At 39.3% G+C, this 23,898-nt stretch overlaps 1 protein-coding gene across 7 annotated transcripts in view; it reads right to left on the bottom strand.

Annotated features, from left to right (window-relative positions):
• TAFA2 (TAFA chemokine like family member 2) overlaps positions 1–23,898 on the bottom strand; it is a 188,002-nt gene that overhangs the window by 133,670 nt on the left and 30,434 nt on the right. The window contains exon 2 of one of the 7 annotated variants that reach the window (XR_011736707.1): positions 9,125–9,189. The exons of the other annotated variants lie outside the window; for them this stretch is intronic. The gene's annotated coding sequence lies outside the window, so the exon portion shown is untranslated. The remainder of the gene's footprint in view (positions 1–9,124; positions 9,190–23,898) is intronic. 7 annotated transcript variants of the gene reach the window in all.

The following is a 23,898-nucleotide window of genomic DNA, read 5'->3' as shown; positions in this document are numbered from 1 at the left end:
GACTGCATAACTTCTGCAGGCAACCTTCTCCACTGCCTGACTGTTATTACAGAAATAGTCTTTCCTTATATCCAGTCTGAACCGCTTATATTACAATTAATGTCAATTATTTCCTGTCCTCCCACCATGCACTACTGTGAAGTGCCTGAGTCTGTCTTCTGGTAAACTTTCCCCCAGGTATGGGGAGATTTCTGTGAGGTCCACCCTGAAGCTCTCTCTTCTCCAGGCTGAACATACTGAGCTCCCCCATCTTCTCATTGACAAGTGCTCCAACCCCCAACCAAATTCATGGACCTTCACAGAACTTCCAGTTTGTCCATGTCTTTCTTGCACCGGGTGGTCCAAAACTTGATGCAGTATCTAGATGGAGTCTAAGAACAGAGGTGGATAATCCCATCCCTCAGTCTGCTGGCTGCACCTCTGCTTATACAGCCCAGGAGGCTCCTGGCTGTCCCTGCTGCCAGGGCATGTGGCTGGGCCATATTCCACTGCCCACCAGGGGCCCAGGTTGCATTGGGCTGTGTGACCTGTCACGAAGACAAGAAACCAGGAGCATTTCTGTCTCACGGCGATAAAACAATGGCACCTGGGGACCTCTTTCCTGCAAACACATTGATGATGTGACTAATGGGTTAGTTGTAGAATCATAATTTAAGAGGGTAAGACAGGGAAAACCCCAGGTCCTCCCTAAAAATCTGGGAAAAATATCCTAAAGGTTTTTTAATACACATGGTAGCTTTGGGAACCTTTAAAACCCTGAGTCTGTGACTTATCCATCTGAAACTGGACAATGGCAAGGCCCTTCTGAATTTGGTATTAACTGTCTTTCTTTTTAAAGCTTCTGTGCACTGCCCCATACACCACAGGTTAGAATTTTGAGAACACCAAAAAAACTATTTATGGACACTTAATACAGCATCAACTGAGATAAGAATAAAAATGTGCCATGTAAAGATGCACTACTGGGAAATCCCACAAACAGCTGTAGACAAAATCCTCTGTTAAAATTTATTAACTACCCAAGCCTCTGCTTTTCCTACTGTAAATTATGCACTAATTAATGCTTGCTTCTTACTATGGAGTGGTAATATGAAAGAAGCAAGATCACAAACACTATAACAAACATGCACAAAACATCTGACCCCATTACTGAAAAAGGAACCCAACACATAATTAATTAGTTTTACTAACTTTAGCTATTCCTAGATGTTATAAGAGGCCTTACATCAGTTTAATTCCTCTTCCTATAGCGGAATATCATCTGAGGACCTGAACAAACCCTTGCCTTATACTTCTAATCATAGCTGTCATTTCTAAATCCAGTACAAGAAGTTGCTACTTCATTACAACATGATCTGATTTGCTGTGCCATCAACATGGAAACTTTCTTTTACTGACTTGACAAATAGAAATAAATCCTAGATTTTTAAAACATATTTAAGATATATTAATTCTTACTAAGAGAACAGAATTTAACCAACAGGCCTGTATCTGGACAGAGAACTGCCTGTTTCAACTTTAAATATCTTTCCCAGGGTATACTTTCAAAGAAACCTTCCTCAATGTATTTAAACTTTCAGAACCTTAATGAACAAAATAAGACAGACTTCTTACAATATACTGTTTTGTTTCCATAAAAATAAAAATTGAATACCAAACCAATTATCATGTTAAATGACATGTGGCATATGGAATTATATGTATGCAGTATTGTCCCAGCTCACTGGGCAAACAAATGACTTCAGATAGGGCTGTTTTCTTCAAAATATTCTTCTAGATCATGTTCTGAAAATACATTTCTACAAGCAGAATTTAGTGCATATACCTTCACAATTTTCAGGAAAAAAATGCAAATTAGTAATAAACAAACTAAAGTGCTGACATTATCAACAAGTGTTTCTCATTTCATTAACAAGGATCTAGACTTGGAACAGCAGTATAAAAGAGCTGATATCAGTAATTTTTCAAATGAAATTGTGCTGCTAGGTAATTCTGACAGCTTTCAACCAGAGATAGCTCACACTAATGAAGATGGATGTTATACCAGCAGACACTTGGTGGGAAGTCAAAACACTGCACATCAAGGGAGTCATACTCTTGTATGACTTTGGACTCATGTTGAGGAACAGCCTAATTTTTTTTTTCCTGAAGCACTGGATTTTACCCCCAGGTAAAAGCATGGATGCTACTGCCTCAGTCTAAGTTCAAAGGACTCAGATATCACTTCAAAAGGAATTCGAACTTTCCATCTACAAGATTCAGCTGAGGTCACTGGATTTTGACAATGTGATTGCCTCTTGGGATCATCCAGGTGTTGTAGCTGGCAAAATGCTTGTCATCCCAGAGACACAGGGCCTGGGCAACTCCCTCAATCTCTCTTGTTTTCTTTACTGAAGCATTGTAGTTGTCTCTTTTTGGCCTTTCACTGTTTTGGTCTTAACTTGGCATTTGTGACAGAGCAGTAGGAATCACTTTGTGGTCGATGAGATGTGACTATCAGTGCAGCAGATGTTCTGCAAACTTCATATCCTGTGAGGCAGATGTTCTATGAACTTCTGAACAAGACATCTGTTATAATAATTGCAATAATCCTCAGTAATTGCAGGGGATTAGACTCAATGACAGAGTTGGTCTATACTCATCCTATCTCGCTTCTACATAAATTCCTTCTTCACAATAGATATTTTTCCCACTCTTAAGAATGATTTCTAGGCAGTCCATTAGTTGGAAAATATTCTGAAATCCTCAAGTCCCAGAAGGTAACAATCAGAGCAGCCTAAACCCTAGAAAGGGCATACAAAGCATTTGAAAAACAAGTCATCACTTGCTCCCCCATATGCAGAACACAGCCCTGGTCAGGTGGTGATAGGGGATCAGATGACTTCTTCAAAGCAAAGAGCAACATCGAGGGGCTTTAAGTTTCCTCTTATTTCCCTCAAGTCCCAGCATATCTGTTCAGAACTGTGGATCTGCAGCTTCCCTTACCATAGAGCAAGAGCAGACACCAGAAAGACTTTAGAAGCGGCAAATGTAGGAATTTAAAAGCCTCAGAATTGCTTCCCCAAAGCAGCAAGCACTATCTGAGTACATAAGAAGTTTATTAGTGTTTTCTGTCAGGAGGTAGTTTTGTTGAGTTGGCTGTCTGACATTCTTTTGGTGTTCGTATTTTTTGTTTCCTTTACAAGATATTCTTGACTGTTACAGGGAAGCTGAATAAGCAACACTTGAGAAAGAACAATCTCACTATGCTAATCCTAATCTCTTTGCTTTTGTTCCAACTTCTTTCCCAGGGGTTCAGTACCAGGAAATGTGTCTCAAGCAAACTAGGATTCTCTTCCCTAGGTTTTCAGAGGAAGGATGAAGAGGCTAAATCACCTTTACCAACACTATGGTGGGGGGGCGGGGAAGAAACAATGTTACTTAATTATCAGAAAAATAACAGTACATACAAATTCTGCAATGACCTAATTCTAGATGTTAGTAGAGAACGACTTCATGTCTGAGGACTCAGCTAGTGTTACCAATCAAAAAAAGAAAAGACATCAAAGAGAAAGCTGAAATCTCAGAATATTGATGTTGATGGTTTAGTACTTAAAAGGCAAAGTGATTGATGTATGGCTCAGGACTGTCAAAATCTAAATTCTGCAAAGACAAGACAACAAAGGGAGAGATTAGATTTGTTGAAAAATGAATTACCTTGGGAGCATCAGCCAGGGCAAGAAACAAATGAGAATTCACTCTTGCCCTGCCCACTACTAAATTAGCTGTCTTCACCTGTTGTCAAAACTATTTTTAGACTGAATTACCAGAGTACTTTATTCTCTGCTTCCCGTGTGTGGCCAGGACAGGGACAGGACACCCCCAATTACAAGGGAATGGCTGCATGCAGTGGGACTCCAGTCACCAGCAATACAGAGAGAAAAAGCAATTCTGCAAGGGGATAGTTGTTCTCATTATTGTACAAGAAACTTCCTTCAAGAATTACTTTGCTGTATTTTGAAGTCTGAAAAATATATGCTGCTTTCAATTCTCTGGGACCAATCCTTTCAAAACCTTTTGAAACTGATCAGTTCTCTAGAAAGAACATAACCTCACTGGACGACTGTACTTACTTGACTACAATCCAATGCTTCTGCTCAGACATTTGCAGGCAACATATTCTATTCCTCTGCTCCTAGCTCTTGTATTTAAAAATATTCCCAAAGAAGCATGCTGACACTTTATGTCTCACATATGCAGCAATTGATCAACAATGTGGTATTCCACTTCACATGCTTCCACCATGAAAGAAATCATGCAATTACATAGTGCAGTATGATGATCTCCCCTTCAGCAGCCTGCAGATGCACATATAGCTTCTTCACACGTACTACTGACCAGTTACGTTTTACAAGTCATACCAAAAAGCCAGAGGTCATGATACTGAGCTGCTGCTCCCAGTAGTTCTGTTTCTTAGTAAAACACCGTCCTCAAAGAAATTTAGCACCATTACTGCTAGCCTTTTTATGACCCAAAAGAGTATTGTCTCATGCAGCAAAGAAGGAGCTCTGGAGGTCAGACGATGCAGAAAATAGTAAGTCCAGATATTATTCTTCAAGGTGTTACACAAACCTGCGGCAAATGACACATACTGTCCCATGCAAGAAATAAACCATACAGTTATGAGATACATAGAAAAAAATCTTCTTTCTCTTATTAGTTTAACTATTCTGCGGCTTCAGAACTGTAGACCAGACATGAGAAAATGCACATGATTCAGGTCTATTTCATTTATAGAGGTTATGGAGCCATGAATTCTTTGGACATGGAACATTTTTATATGAATGTAGTTAGCAAAATTTCTAGGTTAAGAAGAAGTAAGCCAACAAATACTAAAAAGCCATAGTACTTTGGTAAACACGGTCTTGTTATCAAGACATTGATAAACACCAGCTGACGAATAATTCTGTTTGTCCTACTTTGATATGTAATTGCTATTAATAGTTTTTATTACTGTGTGCTCCCTAGGGCAAATAGCTTAGAAGCTCCTTATCTTAGGACCACAATGTGTGTCACAGACAATTTTTTTTTCCCCTTTCTTTATTCTTAAACAGGATACCACTTTGTGCTTGAGATGTGATAATCCTGTTCTCTCAGGCTCTGTTTCTTCATAGGGCGGCATACAGAAGTCCAGGTTTCCCATGAAACACACCAAAGTAAATAAGCGTACCGCCTTCACCGAATGATTTACAAAACCAATGCTTAATGTTTACCATAATTCCCTTTTGGCTATCTTTATATTTTCCTAAGGTATCATCCTTCTCCTGTGCACTGACAGGCAACAAGAAAAAGTATGCTTTGAAAAAACACGCTGAGTGGAATTAGGAGGAGTAAATAGTGTGCTCACTGGGAAGTAATTAAAAGCCATGAAGCAGCAAGAAGGCTGGAGGTGCTTAAAAGGCATTATAATTAAAACCTAATGCATGTTAACTGTGAGTGAAGTATTGAAGTCATTGACATGAATGACAAAACTCCAACTGAATTCAATAGGGACAGGATTTTACTCTGTAAGCACTCAACAAGAAGGCCAGTTCAGCTTCAGAGAGATTGATTGGAGGTTTGAGGATAAAAAGAAACCTTGCTGAAAATGGGAACTGGTGATTTATATAGACAATGATATGCGCTCTTGTGAAATATCCACAAGAGAAATGAAAAGAGAGAATGAAAATGAAATGAGTTAATCCTTGAGAAAGGGGAGGAAGAAATTATTTTTAAAACATGATTAGGGAAAAAAACAAAGACCATTAGAAAGGAGACAGAATCAAGAGAAATCCTGAACACAGACCAACTTTATCCCAACTAATGACTAGAAAGAAAGTGAAGCAGCAGTTAAAAATCAGTGATAACTTTGTAGAGCAGAGCTGTTGATAAAAAGTGTATTGGGAATACTTGGAAAATCTGAATTGGTTCGGATAGCACGTAGTCTATATAACCATAAAATGGAAATGAATTAAGAAAGAAAAAGAACAAGAATTTGCCATTCAGTATAGCTAATCTCCAGAGCCCAGTTAAGTAATGGAACCATTCTTCAGAAACAGTGAACCCAGTCCCAGTAGCCTTAACACCATGTTGTCAAAACTTGACAACATTATTTAAGTTTGCCGAGATGTATTTAATGGATTTACATAAAATTTATAAATTTAAAATCATATTGGATATCACCACTATGCTATAGCAAATATACCACCAAAATTACTACTTGTATCAGGCTAAGAAATTCTGAATGGGAAATTTCATGTTTAATTTGAAAAATTGAATAAAATTTCATGCTAGATACACTACATGTGAATAGCAAAAAAAATGCAGAAGAGTAAGTGCATAAGATTACATAAGTACTTGAAGTTCAACTTTTGCAAGAAGAGCATTTTGTTAATTTCGCTGGTATATGCAAAAATCTGACATCAACAGTCAGCAAGAAATGGACAGAAAGGAAATACTAGCAGCACATCAGCCCACTGAGTAATGACACTTTTCATATCTAGAGAACACTTGTAAGATCATTCCTTACCAGACCAACATATTTTCTCAGCAGAATATTCTTGATGTTGAGTACTAATTCATGAGTAATTATGAGGTGTAATTGTGAGCATGTAACTTGTAGAAAGGATATGAGAAACCATGAAAAAAATGTGGAAATCAAGTATATTCAACAATAGCAGCAAGCAGACAATGTCCTAAAACACCGCGCAGCCTTTCATTATCTGATCTTGCAAGTCGGAAACTGAAAATATGCACTTAATTACTTATTTAATTTCTCTGTGAGAGATCAAAAAGGACACAGAGCCAACCAAGAGAGCTTGAGAGCCCTGGGACTCCAGAAAGTGACTCCAGAGAGTCCTAGTCAGACCTTGCAGCTCTGATGAGACCTTAACTTAACCAGAGAAAGGGCAGAGGATGGAGGCTCTGAAGCACAGCGCATGCTGTCTCTCATCTTTCACTCAGTCAGACTATCCCAAGAGGCAGTGGGTCTTACGCAGACCATCCCAGAAATTGTAATATTTCAAATACGACTATATATTCACTTAAAAGGGCTGGTTACCCTCGTGCTGTGAGCAAAGATACTTCCAACTGCTCTTATCTGTCGAGTATCCTCATGAGACACTCCTGTTATTTCTGCACTGCAATGCAAAGCATTAGTAAGAAAATATTCTCCTGAGACATCAGTCCTCGCTCCTTCCCATGCTATGCAGTTTGTTTCGTCAGCCACACAAACACTCTCCAGAGACCTGACGCAGACTTTCACGCACATTCCACAGGGAGCTCTACTTTTCTCTCCTCCCCACACCCACACACTGTATACAAAATGCAGACTGGGCAGTCTTAAACCTCCAAAAAGCACACAGTACTTATTTATTTTTGACGGCAATTCCACAAAGATGTAAGAGAAAGACAACCCGATCAGCAATTGTCCTATTTACATCTTGTACTCAGTGATTCATATTTACATTCCCAGCCATTTTTAGCACAATATATAGTTATTTATATGTACCAAGTCAGGTCATTCTAAACATACAGTTGGCATGCTTATCTGCAAATTTTGGAAGGAAAAGGTCGCTTAAATCACTACGAAGAGTCGAGAAAATGTTGACAAGACTCAAATTGTTAACAAGAAAATCACCTTAATAATATTGCACTTCCACTACTAGTGAGGAAATAATGAGTTTCTTTTTAAGAAGCCACTTTTTCCTCTACAGAAGTGACATTCAAAGTTAAGACTAAATTCCGACCTATTTCTCTCATTTTGCTCATGAGTTGCATCACATACAGTGTGTAACATTGTGCACTATTTTTAGAGCTCTGAAAATCAGATATAAATCATTTCTGTTTCACAGGTCACCTTTAAGGAAGTATTTAAGGTTTTTTACTCTACTGTGACTACATAATTGAAAAGCAAGTACTAAAAATGTTTAAACATGAAATTCAATGGCTTAAAATGAATACTGCCACAGTAAAAATAGATTCCTTGAGAGAATTAACTAATCATTAATAACTTGATTTGACAAAGGCAGCACTAATCAAGTTCTAGCTTCATAATAATTCTTATAAAAATGGGTGGAAAGGGAGAACAAGCTAATGAAGCGAAAATAATTTCTGCAAAAATAGTAGTGAATCTACAGCACATTAACTCATTACAGAATTATACTTGTATTTCAGTATTGCCTCTCCAGGTCAAGACAAATACAGACCACCTCGGACAGGCTGAGCAGGGAAAAGATAATGCTTTTTATTACTGGCAGCACCTACATCGCGTGAGGAAAAAAAAGAAAAAAACAGAAAAATAGATCAGTTTTATGTTAGAAAAGTGGACCAAGCCTCTGAAAGGCACTGACCAGAAAGAATAGTTATAGAAATAAGTGTGCAAGCCATGTTGAATAAAATTCCTTTGAAAAACTATATTGTTAACATGAGTGCCCAGCTCACATGACTGTCATGCCACACTAAATTAAAGACTTAACTGAAAAAAAATTCTATCCAGGAAAAGAACAGTACTTGGATCTGACCTTTAAAGTTGACGACAATGTCTGAGGACTCCAGTGGGGACAGAATCAGTCTCTGTATACAGAATTTCCCAGGTTGAATTGTGTGTGCACTGGCTTCAGAGAGGAATCAGAACCATTGTACATGCATAAACTGACTGGATAGAACAGGCCCAGAAGACTTTCCAGAGGGTCAAATTTATAATGCATGGCTCTACAACACAGCACACGCGCTCAGAGGCTCCAAATAAGATCGTTTCTACGTCCAGAGTCCCAGATGAGACTACTATGAAAACGCTGATGTGCAGCAGCTGGATCAGGGGCATCTGGGCTAGGGTTATCAGGTGTCCCTAAATCCCAGATACATTTATAAAGTATTCAAAAAGTGCCAAGATTTCTAGATAATACATCTGAGAAAATCCAGACATATGTATGTAACTCTTCATGAGAACGCACCTGAACAAACTTCCCAAACGTCCACAACTTCCAGTGTTTTTTCCCGAGGCGATAATGCGTAAAATATTGTTACCTATGTAATACACATGCAAACACTGAGAGCTCAAATTACTTAATGAACCTCCTAGCCAGTTTCAATTTAAAGTGCTCACCTAAAAACTTCATTTAGCCTCTGCAGCTGCTTCAATCAGTTGGAGTCTTTGGCTGGCTCTGAGCTCTGGTCAGGCAAGAAAGCAAGAAAAAGGAGTTTGTTAAAGCTTCATTTTTTTTCTTTTCCTTAAGTCTTTACTTTTGTGTGAATAAAGGCAGCTGCATTTATATTCCTTGAAATATATCTTATTTGACACAGTTATCCTGTCTGACTCTGCAAGGCAGACTTTTTTTTGCCAAGAATAAAAGCTGTGATCATTATAAAACTGTGAGAAAAATCAATGTCATATAAAAGGAATGGTTACTTTATATATGCACACAAACACTCCAGACACACAGTATGAGATCTGATCCTCTGATCATGCAAATGAGTAAACAAATTAGTTACACTTGCTGAGGATGCCTTCTAACACTACTGCTAGATATTTTCTGGAGGTGGGGCTGAGAGAAAGCACCAACACATGTTAATCAGAACTTGCTATTTTTTCTTCTCAACATCATGTCTGATAATTCAGTTTATGTGAGCCTACAGCTAATTTAAAAGATCACCGTAATGCCACTTTTGCTAATGGTTTTCCTTTTAGAAACCAACAGGCCAGGATGTTTCCTCTCAGTTTTTTATTTGTAATTCTGCCTTGCACAATGGTGATTTTAATTTGAGGTTATTTTCTCCTTTGTATTTTTAAATCTAAGCAAATCATACCTTCTTCTCATGGTATTGCATATTTAGATTTTCTTACTAAAATACCACACCCTTCTACTTTCAATGTTTTTTATATTTCTCACTAAATTATTCTTGAATTTGACTCTGTATTACCATCATTTTTCTGCAGAGTTTGAAATAAACATCAAAAATGCCATAATTTCCAAATGCCTTGGGAAACAGAGTGAGCCTACACTATGCAGTCCTACTTTAGACCAAAAATACTTCAAAATCTCAGATTTCTACTTAGGACATTCCAACATCACTCCTTGTTGAAGATTCTGCAGTCAGACAGTTCTGGCTGCTTTATTCATTTCCTCTGCGCTATTTCAAGTACTATGTAAGCTTTCACAAGGAAAGCTCTCCATTGCAGTACCGTTTGCTTTAAGCATCTTCCTTTTACCCAGCTTGTGTCTGTACACCAGCAGAAGGGCTGTGCTCCATAAGAAATCAATTTCTGCAATTGCCAGCTCACAGAAACTCCCTGAGCAGCCTCATGTGATCAGTGAGAACCACACGTCACTGCTTGGTGGCCACCGGATGTCACGTTAGACCTTTTGCTCTGTCTCCATCCCCAGCAGTCCCTGATTCTGGCTCCAGGACAGGCTTTTGGGGGTGGGGGCTGCATCACAGCATCTGTCCAAGTGACACACCAAGCACCCTAATGGCTGTGTGGGCTTTTCTCCCAACAAACATCAGCTAACAAAGACCATACCGAAAAAAAAAAAGAGCAAGGGGCTGGTAGTTGTAATGTTTTTCTCTCTTAACTGTCATATCAGTTCTGTACAATGTGAAACACAAGGAGTTCTGACTAAATATTTGCCTCCCATTCTCTCCCTCTATGAAAAATTAACATGCACAGGATCACTCAGATGCAGAAGAGCATGAGAGGGGCTAACAATAAAAGAGTAGTATGAAGAGACAAAACATTCATTAAGGATTAAAAGAAGAAGTAGGGTGGCTTTGCACACTGCCAAACAGCTTGTATTTAACAGGCTATTGCATCCTGCCCCCACTATATACAGCCACATGAAGCTGACACTTGAATAAATCTCAGCTCCATAAAAATTTACTGACAACACAGACTGCCAGAGAAGAGCTTGTTTACCCTCCAGCTCCAGCTCTTCCCTTCCTGAAAAAACTCAGCAGTTTAGTGCTGCATAAATCTGCTTAACACTTCCTGAGACTCCTTAATCCAGCCAACTTCTTTGGAGACCCAGACACCACTGGCACTTCAAGGAAAGCTGGACAACCCGTTCCTTGAAGGGTTAGAGGACTCTCTAACAAGACAATCAAAAAAGCTGAGGAGATGGATGGGCAGGAGGAATGACACAGTTATACTATTTTGATTTTCCAAAATGGGTATTGGTGGCAAAGAGGGGCAGGTCTATGGAGAAGGAGCACACTCCACACCACCACCTGGAGGGGCTGAAGCAGCAGCTGTGCCACCCTGCTCAGCTGGGGGCTGCAATGGGAGAACAGCCCTTCGCCCCTGCTGGACGCCCCATGCACACTGCAGGGCTACAGCACGCAAGGTCCAGGGGGATCCCACTGTTTCTCCATCTCCCACAACACAGAAGCTCTCATGCTGATTCAGCCAGCCGCAACCAGTGCTCCTCTGGACTTCTGCTCACACTAAGGGGATAATTTTTCAGTCAAGCAAGTAACTCCATACTCATCTAATGCCTGAAAGTTTCAGATTCCAGTCTAAACTACCCAAAGCCACCCTGCTGTTTCCCTTCCTCTTTTTGTCAACATGAGGAACACTTTCTGTGATAAAGCTAGTGAAGCCCTAGGACAGAGGGTGAACCCAAATACCACAAGTTTTTATGAATGAACAGGCTCCAGAAAAGTTGCCGAGGATGCTTTAGGTTCAGCTAATCCTGTTTTGGGCCAGGATGGATTATGTGACTCTTAGAGTCCTTCAGAAAACCTTCCTCTCTGATACTGCTGTTTGTTAAAAAGCTATCAGCCACCTTCTCCCCTTTGCTCTCTACCATGTAACACAATATCTTCAAATCTAGTTTAAAAATAAAGGTTAAGCCCTGCGAGTGCAAGAAAGAGTTGGAGCAGGTGTCTTTTTATGATGAAGTCAGAAATGAGACGTGTTAGGTTAACCAAGCTGAACAGATCCAGTGGAAAACATGGCACATGCTGAACTAATGTTGACACGAGCCAAAACAATGAATTTATCACAGACTTGGTGGCATGTCCACCTCCACAATCCCTGGAGTACTGTCCATGTAGTCCTGTGACACCAGAGAGTGACAGACAGGAGATTAAACTGGGCAGTGGAGCAATAAGCAGGATAGACAATGTCTATCCAATGTTCAGCATAAGCTGGCAATATCGAAAAAAACTAACATGGCCTTGGGCCCTGTCCACACTCTGCTCAACTTTCCCACTGAGGACCAATGAAAACAGGTGTCCCCAAGAGGTGATCTGGCAGATGATCTAAGGTGAGCAATGAGATGAATGGTGGCGGAAAAGAAACATGGTAAAAGGGCTCAAACTGTGGCAGGTCTTTCACATGATGCTCATGCTGGAGACATGAGACCCATTTGTGGGCAGCCACCCTCAATGCCCTTGACGTTCCCCCAGGAAGGGATGGGAAGAAATCTTTGCCCCTAGATGTCCCTTCCACATATCTCCCTAGAAAAGGATGTTCTCGGCCACACCAAAAATACCAGCATGGTATGTTTCCAAGCCACTAGTGTGATGGTTTGGTTGCTGCTCTGACTGTTCTGACAGGGTGAAAAAGAGGCCATGAAAAAAAAATCAGTTACATTTTATCCGAAGAATCATTTGACAAGAGTTTGATGGAACAGTGTGAAGCTTTCCCTGGTGCGGGACTAGGACATCCACCCAACCGGAAGGAAGCCAAAGGGCAGAAATCAGAAGGGCTGTAAAAGATTCAAGTGGAAATAAATATCTTTGAGCAAGAGAAGTTTCACGGTTTACAGCCATTCTTTTCTCAGGTGTTTAAAACACCTTCCTAGAAACTCAGGATAATTATTGTCCTGCCCTCAACATTGGAAATTCAGTTCCGCAAACATTTTTAACAACTTGTGTTAAGAAGGATAACATCACCAAACAGTGAAAAATTAACCTGTGGTTTTTTATACTTCTATTTTGCATAGTTCTGGCATTGATGTTTCCTCAGAAAATCAGAGGGGTTTAGCTCCCTGTCCTATTAGCTTCTGCCTCCCACCCTGCTATATAACCCCCAATATCCCACCATTTGGCAGAAGAGATTTTGTCTGACAAGGAACAGTGCCGAGGCTGACAGAACCGGAGACCTCTTCCCCAACATGGGCCACGTATCCCCAGGAGCAGGAGGCTGCAGGGCACCACGCAGGGACACCAGCACCACCCTCACAAGGATTTTAAGAGTGGTTCAACGCCCCACATCCAGAGCAGCCATTTCATGTCTCTGCCAGGAAACTGTTTCAGGCTTCAAATAAAGCACCATAAGGACCTTTAGGCAAATGTTTAGCTTTTTAAGCAAGTCCATTCACAGAATTCAATAAATGTTAAAGACTTTTCAGCATTTTAGTCAGTTAGGAGGGGACTTACATGTTATCTTGAATTAGGACCTGACTGAGATGTGCTTTTCACAACAAAGTGAAAGAAGAGTATCATCAAAATAAATGGCGGATAATATAGTGAACAAAGTGCACATTTCAATCTGGAAATTTATCTCAATTTTAAGATTTTATTCAAATTTTGGACATATACATGTTAAAAACAGAATAGCAAAAAAGATGCTACAAAAGTCAGAAATGTGTCCCTGAATGCCTTATTTTCTCCTCTCTTTTTTTTGTCTTTTTCTCCTGTTAAAAGACCCGAACAACAGTGTTAAAGGGAAAGATTTCAAAGTCTGTAAGTGTTACTAGTTGAGGAGCCACAGCATATCATACGGAAACCGGAATTGAAGAGGAAAAGATTTCTATCATTTAAGACCATAGTCTTGCCCAAAGCAAATGTAGATGAATGCAAACTGACAAGCCCTGGAACAAAGAACCAAACTGACAGACTATCAGCTAAAAGAAAGATTCTGGAGCATAAAAAGAGATTGGAAGTTATTACAGAAAAATCCTTTAAAGCCTTAGCCAAGTGTCCAGTTGTAGTAAAGAAAGCCAACAAGAACTTAGGTAGTATTGCTAAAGGAATATAAATCAAAGCTGTTGATATTATCACTGTAATAACACAGTAGCTAAACTTGCAGAGGGAATACATGGTACACTTTAAGTGCACACACACTAGAGGAAAATGCAACTCATTTTTTGGCAGTTTGAGCAAAACAGCTATGAAATACTTACAGCAAATGCAAGTTGTGAATCAAACTAGAAATCAGAGGCAATACCAGAGGTCCTTCTGCCAGTCAATCTGATTATTTAGATGAAGGACTATTTGAATCACTACTAATAGTTTTAAGTTTAATTTAAAATTTGGACATGCACAGCTTAGCACCATCATCAGAGAGTGGTAGAACAGAAATCTGACCGTGAGCATCCCCAAGGACTCTGTGCAAGAGGGTCATAACTGCTTTTGTAGGGCAGACTGACTACAAGTGAGTTTCCCCTTCCACAAAGTACTTTCTTTTGTAACAATTTCTGTCCTTATTGATAATTTTCTCCAGCATTTGCTAGCAAATCTTGGAAAATAAGGAAAATATGCTTTCCTTTCTTCAGTTACAATGTGCTCTCCAGCCTTAATTAATAAGGGTTGCCAGCAAGAAACTGAAATTGCTGAATTTTCTCTCACAACCTTTGTTAAACTCCCTACAGGTCACTGAAGATCTCATCCATAATTATCAAGACTGCACATGCCTGGGGTATATCTCTTAAAAATAATATTGATGACATATGAGTTATATTATTGCCTAGTTTAATACTGTTTAGCATAAAAGCACTGCATTTTTCTGCAGATTAAGAAATTCTGTGCTGTTGTTAGCTCATATTTTTATCGGTTTCATGCTTACCATGTACAACTATTTTTGTCTAACATAGTTTAGAATGGGAAAAGAATGAAAGATCATTCTGTGTGGGTTTTGTTTTGTTTGGGTTTTTTTGCAGTACACTTGAAATAATCGTGTTCCTGAAAGTCTTGTGGTAGAACTGAATGACACTATTATATTAACCACAAGTGCAATCACTCACTATGTTATTTGTTATTTTGGTTAAATTTTACCTACTACTGTTTCTTGTCAGAGACACAAAGTTAAAAGATAAAAGAAATGTCAATCCAAAAATCACTGATCTAAAGAACAGATACATATTCACAAATAGCTACAGACTTTGTTGAGGCATTTGTACCCAACTACTGTCTACCTCTGATACCAACAGTAGCAGAAAATCTCAAATAAGGGGTTCCCTCACTGAAAATGAAACTGCTTCACCAGTTTTTATGGATCCAAGCTGGGAAACTGTTAAAGAAAACACAGACCAGCTAATCTCAGACGTTAGTAAAACACAGAGAAAAAGCTAGATTTCATTTTTGCTCTCAAATGTTTATAAATAGCATCACAAAGTTAACTGAAACAAGAAGCAAACTGAAAATCCAGGGGAAAAGATGGAATACTCTCAAATCAATGGAAAACTATAGAAGGAAGGAAATGAAAGAAGAAACTGATGTAGGAAACAAGTATGATGACATTTTACAATCCCAGCAGCCTTCATGTTCTTTTAAAATATTCTTGATGACATTTATATGAAATATATTTCTCTGTTACAGGTTGGTTGGCAACATTGTGACACGGCACGTCTGTTTAGGACTTTTTGCTATCTGCCGGCCATCTTAGCCTAGCAATTATTCTGAGCTTGATACCAAATTTCTTCTGCCAGGTCTTCCATTGGGATAAGAAGTAGAATGGTTTATACCTGCTGGGAACCCAGTCCTTTAAATCATCTTTTACCTCGCTTGTAACACAGGAGGTGATTACGTCTCTCAGAGCATCTTGGAGGCCTTTCTCCAGACCAGACCTAGCTGTCATGAAGAAAGAAGTGCAGTGTCCAAGAAGCACAGCTGGCGCAAGGTGGACCAGCACTGGGGCCTTGCCTGCCTGACACGCCAGCAGATGCTCACTGCAGACAGGAGAGACCTTCAAGGTGACACCACACGCCAGAAGGTGAAGAAGACCAACCATGGGCTGCTAAGATCTGTTCCCAAGACCACTGCCATCCACCTGGAGGGGCGTTCTGAAAAGCCAGGCTTTAGTTTTGCATAGATTGTAAACATCTTGCACCCTCAAGTCTAATTAAAACAAAGAGCATCACTGAGAAACAAGCACCATGAGCTCCACCTTCTCGTTACAACACTGCAAGTTCGGTACATGCAGCTCCCGTAAGATCAGTGTGAACTGCTGGTGGCTGGGGAGACTCTGGGAGGGCTAAGCATGACTGAAAAATACCCAGTTGACTGGCACTTTTCTGTAGTGAAAGCTGTTTCTAAATACATGAACTAATATGAACTCTGGGGCAGTTACCTTATTTTGTTGTTGATTCATACAACTCCCAGGAAAACAGAGGTTGGTCTATAACTGCGTCAGCATAGCACTGCCACAGCAACAAGACAGGAACAACGCAGACGTCAGTCACAGCACTGAGATCCCACAACACATCTGCCTGTGACTCAAGCAGGAAATCAGCAGATTTTCAAACAAAGCCTGGCATGAAAAAGCAATTTTACCTCCAAGTCAGAGGAAGTAAAATGCTTTCTCTCAGTATTTTTAAGAAAACAAAGCTGTAAAGCAGTGTCAGAGTTCTTATTTACAAATACAAAATGCTTCTCCATTTTTTATATGGAATTTTTCAAATCAAGGCAGCAGCCTGTTGTGCTGTGCACAGAACTGCTTCCCTATCCCAAGCTAAGTGAATAATGCCTTTCACACAACAGCAAGATAAAACAGGTCATGCAGACTTTCTTGGTACTTCATAGAATGGAGCACCCTAAGAATTCAAAGAGTAACAAGTGGTAATTATTATTATATTTTTCTTTAAAAACTGAGATGCATAATAACCTTGCCAAATGATGGAATACATCACACATTGTCCCTCTCCTGGATTTTTAAGAAGTTATAATGCACTGACAGATGAGTAGCACGAGTATCTCTGCATTGTACAGATTAAAAGTAATTTCTGCTCATGTTCCTGCTCATTCAGGTATCTTCCTTTCTCATACCTTTCCTGAAAAAGTATTATTTGTCAAGCATATGTGTGTTTAATGAAAATCAAGTCCTTATTTGATGACAATATGTAAAATATCATGGAAAACAGTTACAGCAATTGAAGACATTCCCCACTGTCTAGTGTTTTGTCAGCACACACACTGAGGTCACTCACTTGCAAAGACTTGCATTATTCAAAGAAGCCTACAACTTAAAGGGAAAAAAAAATAAAAGCTATGGCGTAATTAACTGCTAAACCTTATTCCTGGGGCCACCTGCACTTTGCTCAGAAGCAGCCATTGGCACCTTTCCACATGACTAACAACCACCAAAGGTCCTCTTGCCTTCAGCATCCCCTCGTACAAAGCAAATACTTAATCTCATATAACAATACCATCTAGTGGCAAAATATATTCATTACACTTAGAATCTCTGTCGTATTTTCCTGGAGGATCATTGGATATACACAGCAAGAGCAGGGCTGGCAGAAAACATCTCCTCAGGCCTGAACACACACGTCTGCCCAGCACCTGAATAAATTCATAATTCTTCCTTTCATCTAAACACATTCTTAGCTTTAAGCACATGAATCGCTCCATGTAGGTCAGATGAGCTTATACCCCTCCAAAGGATATTAATATATTGATGCCATAAACCATCACCTGAGGAGCAAAGACACAGAACCAGACTAGAAGTCCTCGCAAAGCACAGCACCAGCTGTTAGGAGTGTGCTGGCCACACGTCTGGAATGACAGCGTGCCCTCAGCTCCCCTCTGCCATGTAATAGGAAAAGAAACGCAATGTTTCTCCTGTTTTGAACAGAGCAAATACGAAAAAATGCTTACTCCTCTCTGCATAAAGACAGAAGTTATATTCAGGTGGTATCCTGAACCAGCCTCCTGTGCGTGATTCCACTTATCCATGATATCTAAAAACACTGAAAATTGAACAAAAAGGCAAATTGTTACATTTAGCGGTGATCCCTTTAGGAGTGTGTGAATGGTTTGAGCCTGCAGAATAAAGGCTAGAGTGAGTCAGTAAGGCAGAAAGATGACAAATGGGAAACAGCAACAACTTGTTCTACAAAACTATAAATACTGGTTACATTGATGATGCAGAGCTAAAAAGCTATTTGACATGAAATAAAATTATTCGAAGTTAGAACTCTGTACTAATGAAATGCGACAATTTGCTCTACTTCAGTGGGCTTTGTGGGAACATTAGTACATTGTAAACAACATATTAACAGAGAGTGTAGATTTGTGAAGGGCAAATTAAGTCAATACTCAAGCTGTAGGAACAATTTAGCACATAAAGCAGTGCCATGAACAAGTCTGGCTTATCATCAACTTGGCCTCTTGAATTTTTCTCTCAAAAAGAACTAGAAGCTGAAACACCCATGTACTCAGGAAAGAATAAAACATTAAACATGCACCCTACCAACTCACATAAACATCCATTTGTGGCAAGCTACAAAGTTCTGCTTATAGTAAAATAAGAGATTCTACCAAAAAAACTGTTGTTTTAAATACGTTCGTATAAATCCAAGTAAATTGCTTTCATAAATCATGATTGTCTAGAAGCCTTCTTCAAACTTTCATTGGAAGAGTTGTTTTTCTGCAATACACATATTCATACAAGAATCTTGAAAACTTTAAATGCTTGCCTTTCTCACACTCACAACCACTTAATTATCTAACTCAACAAGACTAATAATGTAACTAGCACCCTGTGAAAAACTGATGTTCTTCAGAACCTCCCTTAAGCAGCCACTTAATAAAAAGATCAGCAAAAGAAGCAAATTTCCAAACATGAAACATTTATTAGCCCGCAATAACAACTTACTAATAAAAATGGCAAATTAGTAGCAGCAATGAAGCCAACAATTGTCTAGAATGCTATTAAGTGTTAAGATGTTAACAAGAGAATATGGTGACAACCCCTTATGAATAAAAAATGACGGATAATATGTTGTGAGAGATTCTGAACAGAAATGCCATTGGCATCATGCAGTTTATCTCCAATGTCTATTTCTGCTACCCTCAAATATACAATTACATTACCATGAGCTTCAATTTATTATTTTAGATGTTAGTATCAGCTCTAATACATTTTGGTTTTAAAATCTATTCATAAAGTTCTTTACATGGACAAGTAAAATTAGTTTGAAACTCTGCCTTAACAGAATCAATATTTCATTGGTATCTGTAATCTATTCAAATCTGTTTACACAGACAAAACATTTGTTTCACTGCTGAATTTGAAGCAGGAATTGGCATATTCTATTCCCCAAGGTTTCAAAAGCTGAGAGAATTAGAATCTGAAGACAGAATACTTGCTGACACAAGATTCCTGAAGCAGCATACCTGCCCTGCTCAGCCCAACCGCACTCCGCTCCTCACACCTAAAGTCCATACTCGGGTCTCTACAAAGTTTCCATCTGTCAGTAGGGAATATTGGTTAACAGAATTTAATTAAATGAAATAAAAGTCTAAAGCTAGAACTCAGAGCTAATCTATACCACTGAATGAAACTGATTTTTATTTTTCATTTTTGGAGAAAAGTTATGTTTACAGACAAATGATTTGTCATTGATTGCTGTTATTTACACTTAAATGAATACATTATGATATTAACTTCACTGCATACAACATCAGACTGTCATCATTGTTATATCATAAAAAAACTTCTTGCATACTGTAGAAGCAGTAGAAGTAGTATTCAATCATGGAAAGTTGCTTTCCATCATTCCCACCTTCATCATTCTTAAGATAAAAATTGCAAGGGGCCAATCATCACCTAGCATACAAAAGCAAATATTGAACAGGAAAACACTCATATCTCCATATCTGTGGAGATTTATTACAGAATCAAAGAGATAAATTTCCTCAAAGGCACATGCCTCAATATTTTCTTGCCTTAAAAACTGAAAAGTGAAATTCTGAAACTGTCTTAATAGATTAAAATAAGTGGTTGAAAATTTTCATCATACACCTTTCAAGATTCCCTGACATCTGCTGAAAGGGCATCATGGTAGGTCACAAGCAGTTAAGATTTCTTGAGGTGTCAGGGAGAACTTCTTGATACAGATACTGGGTGGGTCAAGCAGGGTGATGCTCTTCAGCATCTGCTATTCACCAACAACGGAGAGCTGGCTGGGGACATGACAGTGTGTGGCAGCTGTGCCCACAGGGGCCATCCAATAGTGGGATCCAAGATCCTAGCTGGTAAGAAAAGGAGTACTGCAGGGGTCTAGCCTTGGACCTATCCTGCTTCATATTTTTATCAGTGCACTGGAGGAGGCAGTGGAGTGCACAGTCATCCAGTTTGCAGGTGATATGGAGCCAGCTGATATGCTGGAGGGCTGAGTTGCCTTTCAGAGACAAGGAAGCAGGCTAGAGAAATGGGCTGAAAAGAACTTTGGGAAATTCAGCAAGGAGGAAAGCAAAGTGCTGCCCCAAAAAGGGAAGCACCCCTGCAGCAGTCCAGGATGGGGAGGGACAGGCTGGGGAGCAGGTCTGCAGGAACTGCCCTAGTGAGCAGCTGAGCACGGGCCAGCCCTGTGCCCTGGCAGAAGGGACAGCCAGCAACCTCCCGGGCTGTATTAACATGGAGGCACTCAGCAGATCAAGTGAAGGGATCATCCTCCCTTAATCCTCCACTCAGCACTCACTAAACCTCACCTGAATGCACCCGATACAAGACAGACATATACAAACTGGAGGGAGCTCAGCAAAGAGACCCCACGATGGTTGGAGCTGGAGCATTTGCCCTACAAGGAGAGGCTGAAGGACCAGGGCTTGTTTAGCTTGGAAAAGAGACAGCTTTGGGGTACCTAACAGCAGCCTGCCAGTGCCTACAGGGAAGTTAACAAGAAGATGGACCCAAGCTCTTCGGGGCACAAGGACAGGAAACAATGGGTATAACCTGAAAAGAGAGGTTCAGAATGTATTTGAGGGCAGTCAGTCAGTGGAGTAGGTTGCCCAGAGAGGTTGTGCAGTCTCCCTTCTTGGAAGTTTTCAAGAAAAGACTAGAAAAAAGCTCCTGCTCAACTCAGTCTGACTTCAGACCTGACCCTGCTTTGAGTAAGAGTGGATTTCTGAAACCCCTTTCCCTGTGATCCCATGGTCCTAAGACTAAGTGATAACCTCTTTCTCTCTCATATCTTCCCATAGAATCCAGCATATAAGATGGTTAAATAACTGGAAGCAAATAACGTCCATTAGTTTGAAAGCAGAATGATGTCTATCCATGTTAAGTTTAGGATTAATACAAATAAGAATACACTGTCAGTGTTCAAATACTTCCATTTGAGGTTTTATGTATTGCCAAACATTCCTAATGAAGTTTTGTTGCTATTTTGAAAACATTCATGCGGATAATGGATTACTCTTCTTTCAGCTGCACAGTAATAACCATAAAAAAAATCTGGATATTCCACAGTTTGAAGATTCAGTGACCACAAAGAAACTGATGTCTTTTCAACTGACTCTTTAGTTATTTTCTCAACTAAAAGAAGAGGAAGAATGCACATGAAAATTTCCACTACCAAGCTGCATGTCTGTTCTGTTCCAAGATTAGAACAAAGCTACTCTTTCATGCTGTTTCCATAAAGATTGGTCAATACAGATTTTACTTCATTAATCATGTTAGCTTTTTTCCCTTATTTTTATATTTATTTGCAACTAAAGATTTTCAAGAATTCTTGCAACACATGCTAGACTTATATGCCCCACTACACATATATGAGCTACTTTACATAAACTACAGTAAGCTTTAGGGCAATCTTCACAAATTCTGGAAAAATAATTCTTCACTCCTTCTGAAGTGCGAATCTTCTTCCCACTATCTGGATCATTCTGACTTTTTAACAGATATTGAGCCACAACCAACATCATAATCACAACCTAGAAATAAATGCAACCAGGTAAAAATTATAACCTGCAACTCGACATCACAGCATATTTGCTCTGTTACCTCTGTGTCCTTGTGTATAAACCAATAGACCTCAGGCATTCTTCCCTACGTAATATTTATCCCTATGACAAATATATAGGATAAAATGATGTTTGGACACAAAATATCTTAGTACATACATAATCCAATTTGTAATATTTTTCTGTGGGCCATATATAGTCTGGAAATACAGTTCAAAACTCATCTTTTTGCATTTGCCTCATGGCTGTACACTGTTTGAATGGGAGATCCTCTCACATTCCTGGACAGGTGATATGTAGATATGAACCATTGATGCTCAAGATGAAATACACAGGACTGTTCTGATTGAGATATCCTCTGTGATACAGTGATCATTCATAATACTTCACTAAGTCCTTCTTAATTTGCCGGTGAAGCTCACTAACCTCATCATAGGATCTGAGAGATCTGCCCCCGTTCTCTCTTCTCTGAAACTCTCATATAATACTTGTCCTTATTGAAAAAGGATCAGATTTCTTTCCCTAGTTTTAGCATGTGCCCTTGAAGTATCCCTGCAACAGTCATTTCAGTAATTTAGAGTGTAAGAAACACGCTGCTGTGAAGATGAACAGGCGATGAGGTCACCTGCTTTTTATGGGCTGCAGAAATCAAATGGAAAAAACAGTAGCTCTGTTAAGGCCACTAAATATTAATTACCATGTCACATCAGAAGATGGCCTGCTATTGTATTCAATCCTGCACAAGGTATTCGCTGAATACTTGAAATAAAACTTAGAGGTGCCTATATGTGGCAAACTCTTTTTTTTTTTCATAATTTGTTAAAAATCCAGGATTTTTATCGTTGCATTTCCTTAGCAAGTAGAAGTAGCAAGTGGGAAAAAAAAAAAATATCTTTTTTAAAACCTTAACCATAAAGCTCAAAGAAATACAAGGTTTCTTAAGGTTGATTCTTAAATAAGACTCAGGAAAAAGACTCAATCCATAGATATAGTGCTTAGTGTTGCCCTGCAGAAGTTTGACCGTTTGGTTCAGGTTTCCTCTTAGACACGCAGAAGACAAATGAAATGAAGGACATTCCTTTATAGAGAAAGATGTGATCACTATTTTAGAGTGGCACAAAGCTGACAAAGAAAATCCTCTTCAAAACTTCAAAAGGCATTCTCAGCAGCCCCCTTCAACGAAAATATTTATTCCTGAAGACTGATAAGGACAAAGTACAGACCATCTGCAGGATGACTCAAAGCATCTGATATGGAAGCTCTGAACTGCCCTCTGGATGTGCCTTATGGTCCTTACTGACTGTAAGAAAAGTCATGGGAGGACTAAGGTAGCTGTCTGGAGCAAAGGAATAGTAATAAATTTTCAAAATACAGTAATGTTTTTTGGATTTCTGAAGTACTCGGTGACAATTTGTCCTCTGCTGCACTGCTTTACTGTCAGTTCTGTGTAACTTTCATAGATTTATACTGTGCTGAATTTTTGTTTCTCTTAAAGAACATTTTAGGAACAGGTCACATCTAAAGGTGCCCCAGTATGCAGGAGATAAGATCTGCCATATCCTGCCATACTCTGTGGAAAGCTTTGGTGTATGCCAGTTCACTCAGATCTAGCTTTACCATTACATAGTATCTGAAAAAAAAATGAGCATGTTTACTAGGAAACAGGAATGGAACAAAATTGCAAAATACCAAAACTAACAGAATTTTATTAAGGTTATTAAGGTTACACCTGAAAATAAAGATTTGTTTACCTCAACTTCTCAGCTAGCTTCTATGTCTCCTTCTAGTTCAGCTGAAAATTCTCTCTAACTTAAAATGGAGTGTCTTTGCCTAAGATGAGTGGTGTTCAAGGAGGCGGAAAGGAACCAAGAAAAGAGCCAAGACTCTCCTACACCTTTGCAGGCCCCAGTGTTGTTTAATTCTTTTGTGTATTTGGATATAATGCGTGAGGATTTAACACTGTTAAAC

The sequence above is a fragment of the Patagioenas fasciata genome, chromosome 1 (assembly GCF_037038585.1).
Source record: "Patagioenas fasciata isolate bPatFas1 chromosome 1, bPatFas1.hap1, whole genome shotgun sequence".
NCBI lineage: Eukaryota > Metazoa > Chordata > Aves > Columbiformes > Columbidae > Patagioenas > Patagioenas fasciata.
Note: the sequence above shows the minus strand (reverse complement) of the source record. Positions and strands in the feature narration are given on the sequence as shown.